The sequence below is a fragment of the Adiantum capillus-veneris genome, chromosome 3 (assembly GCF_014529385.1).
Source record: "Adiantum capillus-veneris isolate H3 chromosome 3, ASM1452938v2, whole genome shotgun sequence".
Classification (NCBI taxonomy): Eukaryota; Viridiplantae; Streptophyta; class Polypodiopsida; order Polypodiales; family Pteridaceae; genus Adiantum; species Adiantum capillus-veneris.
The window spans coordinates 111,121,751-111,127,750 of record NC_140933.1 but is presented as its reverse complement, the minus strand read 5'-3'; positions in this window follow the sequence as shown (position 1 = coordinate 111,127,750).

Below are 6,000 nucleotides of genomic sequence, written 5' to 3'. Positions count from 1 at the left end.
ATGTCTCCTCTCCAACATGAGTATGCTATCCAATGGGCATCATGGTTCAACATCATGGCTGCCAACATGAAGTTCCTTGAAAGGAGAATCTACTTCATCTATAGGGGAAAGAACATGTATATGATGCTAGTGAGTTTGGTCGTACTGTACCACTTGTAAATCACGTGCTTTTGATAAGTTAATGAAGAGCTCTGTTTGCTATGTTTTTTTTATCAAAGAGTCCCTAAAAGATCCCAATGGGTAGGAATCAAGAAGAGTTAGACTTGTATGATTTTCTAAAAGGATTCCAAGATGTGTTTATTGATGATATCCCTATGGAATTACCTCCAAAACAAGGGGATGATGACCATTGAACCGAACTCCTACCACGAAGCGCACCACCTAACAAGCCTCCTTATCGAGCTTCCCAAGCTCAACAAGAGGAGATCATGAGGCAAGTTCACAAATTGGTAGACAAAGGGATGGAGGCCTAGCTCCTATCCATTTTGTTCTCCAGTCCTTTCAGTGCAAAAGAAAGATGGTACATACCATATGTGTGTGGACTATCGGGCACTAAACCACATCATTATCAAAAATAGATTTCTCGTGCCTCGGGTAGAAGATCTGTTTGATAAGATACAAGGCTCTACCTACTTCAATAGGATTGATCTGAAAAGTGGCTATCATCAAATAAGGATAGTGGATGAAGATATCTTAAAGACGGCATTTCGTACAACGTTTGGTCTTTATGAATATCTAGTCATGCCTTTTGGCTGGACTAATGCACCAGCCACGTTCAATCGTCTAATGGAGAAAATCTTTAGACCCTACCACAAATTTGATGGAGGGTTCTTTGATGATATCATCATCTACTCCAAGTTCTTGGAGGAACATAAGCAACATCTCGAAGTGATTTTTCAAGCATTGAGGGAGAACAAGCTTTTTCTCAACCAAAAGAAAAGTGAATTTTTCCTTCAAGAGATTCAAAAATTAGGTCATATTATCTCTCAAAATGGTATTCAAATGGATCCATGGAGGTTGGAGGTAATAAAATCATGGCCTAATCCAAGGAATCTACATGAGCTAAGAAGCTTTAATGGTATGTGTGCATACTATAGACGCTTCATAGCAAAATGTTCTCAAATAGTAGGACCATTACATGACTTAATAAAGACGAACGTAAAGTATTTATGGACTGGTAAGGAGAAAAATGCTTTTGACAAGCTTAAAGAGAAGCTTACCTCCCAACCAATCCTCATGCTTCCAGGTCTCTCAAAGCCATTTGAGGTTCAATGTGATGCTTGTGGTGATTGCCTTGGAGCAATCTTGCTTCAAGAAGGGCATGCCATAGCATATGAGAGCCGAAGGCTCAATATGGATGAAAGAGTCTTAGGAATTTATGAGAAAGAGATTTTAGCTATTCTACATGTCCTAGACACATGGAAGCACTATCTATTGGGGAATCCATTTATTTTACAAACACACCATCAAAGTCTCAAATACTTCATGACACAAACCAAGCTTTCCGACAAACAAATGAGGTGGGTAAATTTTCTTTCGCAATTTAATTTTCATATTTCTCACATTGTTGGTAAGCACAATCAAGTGGCCGATGCACTTTCATGACAACCAAAAGTTAACGCAGTGTCTATAGAAACTCATAATGATCTATCTTCTATGGTAGATGAGTATGCTATTGACCGTGACTTTAGAGATATAATGTAAGCCCTTGCTTTGGGGAAGAAACCATTTACCTTGCAGGATGGTTATTTTCTCTACGGAAATAGGCTATGTGTTACCCACTCCCTTCATGTGAAAGTCATGTATGAATCCCATGCTCCTCCCTATGCGGGGCATAGAGGCATTCAACCTACTCTCCGAGGAGTAGAGACGTATTTCTATTGGCCTACCATGAAAGTGTACATACAAGAGTATGTTTCAAAATATGTGGTATGCCAAAAGACCAAGTATGACAGAGGGAAGCAACCTGGATTACTCCAGCCATTGCCTATCCCAAATTTACCATGGGAGAGTATATCCATGGATTTTATCTTTGGATTGCACAAGTCTATCCATGGGAATACAGGAATATGGACAACAGTCGATACGTTTAGCAAGCAACTACACTTTATTCACGTCAAAAAGACTATTAAGGCACACCAAATGGCACCTCTCTTCATATCAAAAATTTTCAAACACCATGGATTACCAACATCCATCGTGTCAAATAGACATCCTAGAATGACCAATAATTTTTGGAAAGGTCTCTTTGAAAATCTAGGAACAAGATTGAATTTCTCTTTGATCTATCACCCACAAATCGATGGCCAAAGTGAGATAGCCAATCTTACAATACTCGATCTACTAAAGACTTATGTTATTGAAGTATATCAATGCTCACAATGGGAAAAGTACTTACCTCTTGTAGAGTATGCGTACAATAATACTATACAAACTTCTATGGGAAAATCACCTTTGAAATCATTGAGGGAAGACCTAGAAGTCCCTTGCTACTTAAAGTACATGGGAAGATCTTCGTTGGTCGATGAGTATAGCCTTGACCTATAAGAATCTTTTCAAAAGATTAAGGAGGCTATATCCATCTCTCAACAAAGGCAAACAACTACTGCTAACAAGCACAAAAGGGCCTTAACATTTAAAGAAAATGATTGGGTCTTACTTAAGTTTCCTAAGGCTCGATTGAGGCAAACGACGGGCAAAAATCCTACAGGCCATCAAAAGTATTATGCTAAATTAGCAAGGAGATAATATGGTCCTTTTCAAATCTTGAAGCCAATCAATGAGATGGTTTATCAACTCAAGTTGCCCAACCATTGGCTCATACACAATGCTTTTCATGTGAGCCTACTTAATCCCTACAAAGGAGAGCCACCAAGTGAACCAATTACTGAAGACCCTCCCAAAATTGAAGACCAAGAAGAGGTGCTAAAACACAAAGCTATCCTTTGGCATGAAGACAAGGTACTATGACATGGTAAGATTATCCGACATTCTCTTATTAAGTTCAAAAATCATCCTTTTGAAGATGCTATATGGATGCAAGGAATACGGCTTCATGATAGTATCAACCTTGTCAATGCTTACAATGCTACATAAGAGTAAGAAAATGTACAAATTTCTTTTAAATGACCAATGTTTTTCTCTTATAAGACTAGTTCTCTTTTATTGTGCACAAATTTAAATAGTATGCATGCTTAGAATCTTGTTTGTGATGACAATGTCTCTCAAACACCAAGTAGAATTTGTCACTCTACTTGGGAGAATAAAAAAGGACTAACGAGCAGACATGCTTGCGGCCACTACACCTCCCAAACATTAAATTGATTAGTCATCCATCTTGGAGAGATGTCGTAGGGTAAAAAGGCATCCTCTACCCGCTAATAAACATTGACTAATAACTAAGGCTTTATCTCTTCTACCTCATAGTCGAGAACGGCTATGATTTCAAGAGAGAGGTAATGTCATAAAAGTCTAATATCTAACAAACCCAAATGATTTTCTCATATTGAACTGATCATTTAATGTGGGAGAATAGTCGGGAACAAGGGTTAGAATAAAGAAATGTGCTTTCAAGTCTATCTCGACACGGGCCAATGGTAAAGGGGGCCAAATGAGAGATGATATGTCAAAGAGAAAGGCAACCTATTGGAGCTTAAAGACCTTAGGGTTAGATTCATTAAAGACTGCCAAAGGTTAGTGTTAAAGTGCTTTGATGTTAGGTAAGCTAGGGTTGAGCTTGAGGTGGGAACCCGGCCCAAGCTTGAGGTGCTTGTCGTGCTTAATTATTAAGGTGCTTGAGGTGATTGTTGTGCTTAGGTCGTGCTTGTTGACTAGGGAGCTTGAGTTGCTTGTGGGAACCCTACCCAAGCTTTAGGTGCTTTGTCATGCTTGCTGACTAAAGTTCTTGAAGGTGAGGTGGTCCACAAAGTAAAAAAGATCCCTACAAGGAAATCTTGGAACAAAGAAAGCTGCAAAAGGACACCTGTCAAGCTTCTCCTCATGTTGTCCTCATGGTCTGCCTAAATCCTATTGGTTGGCCTCCCAAGGGTCCAATGATAAATTAGTAAATTTAATTAATTATTTTAACATTTATCAAGTCCTGTCTCCTCTCAAAGGGCCAAGGGGGACACTTGTCCCAAGACAACCCTTGTTGCTTGCTATGCATCCTACATGTGATTGGCCAGTCTTGCAGGGGTCCAATGAGCTTCAAGCTTGAGCTACAAGGGGGGGTCGACCAAAGAAAGAATGGGGCTAGCTTGGGGGGTATACTCTTCCACACACTCTCATGGTGTGAAGTGCAAAGTGTAAGAGCTCCACCTCCTTCTCCAAGCTAGTAGAGAAGCTGAGAGCCTACACCAACACATTAGGAAAATTTTGAGCTCATTTTTGGGCCTTGTAAGAATTGTTGATGTGGCATAGCCTTCAAAAAGTGGGGATTGGTAATTTTTTTTCAAATAAGTTCTAAACTTGTCGGAGGTTGGATATTTAGAATCTACTCTTCAATGCTATCTATTGATATATAGCATGCATGTATCGGACATTACCTTCATGTAGATTTAGAAAAAGGTGATTTCAGATTACCGTAACGGCAACAAAAATTGGTTGATTGAAAAAAAATGGCATAACTTTCATAGAAGTCATCCAAACTTTTTTGGACCTTGGCGCTTTAGAATCCATTTTTCAAGAGCTTTCCAATGATAGGTCATATCATGGGGTTCTGAGAAATATTTAGAGGGGTCTACCAGGTTGCTTTCTTTTGTACATCTTTGATGATGTGGCACTCTTAAAAGGCCCAAAAATGAGTTAATGACTCTTGGATATGGAATGCAAATCCAACCAAGATCCATGCTTCAATGCTTAAGCTTGCCATCTTCATTGTTATGCTATTATGTATGCTAGCAAGAAGAGTGATGATAAGTGAGAAACTAATTCTTTCTCCTATAAAATATTTCTTCTTCCTCTTTCCTACCCTCATTCCCTGCTAGCTCTCTCCACCTTCAAAGGTGTTTGAGGTCTTGGGATTGAGACTTGGGATAGTTAATGCGTTTTGCAAAGTTTATGTTATGCTTGTGATGTATGAAGTTTTCCATCTCCATTGCATCACCTAGGTCACAAGGAACACAAAGATTGTATGCACCAAGTCTCTCTTGATGGGAGAATCTATAATACAAATGCCTATTGGAGGGGGACCGCCGGCTCCACATAAATCTGGTCCTCAATTGTTGGCATGTTCTCTAAACTTTCTCTCTTGCAAAAGTATTGTTCATTCCAAGTTAACTAAGTACTATATTTATGTTGCTACCATCAATTAAGTTCACCCTCTATGCTCTCAAGTAATCTCACAAAAGTGATTTCTCTAAATTTTTCTAATTCCACCACTCTCAAAGTTCATAGACCTTTTCCATTCCTAAAGATTTCACAACGGCCGTTCCATTTCACAAAGTTCATAGGCCTTTTCCATTATTCCTAAAGCCTCCTTATTTGTGCCGTTGTGAAATCTTTAGGAAATTCTCCCTCCAGGATGTAGTTAACCATAGGTGCTAAGGACACCATTCCTGCATATTGTGGCCCCTTCATTGTTGTAGCTGCAACGATGACTTGCAATTCATTTTGGCATGAGATTGCTTGTTGAGCTTGTAAGTCTCCATCGTTTTCTAGGTATTGATAGATTTGTACTTCTTCAAAACTTTTTAAAAGTTTACGAATGATAGAAACTTTGGATCTAAGTCTTTTGTTCTTACAAGCCCAAATACCACGAATTTGTTTCACAATTAGCAAAGCGTCACCTTTCACCACCATAAGTCATTGTATCTTTTGAGCTAAGCATGTCTCCAACCCATTGAGTAGAACATTGTACTCCGCTTCATTGTTACTTGTCGATCCTTTTAGAACCACTTTCTCTCTCATCACCACCTCTCCTTCAAAAATCACTAGAACAAGCCCCCCCCCGCTTTACCTGTGGATCTTGTATTTGAAAAATCATTGGCCCTACCAAGGTTC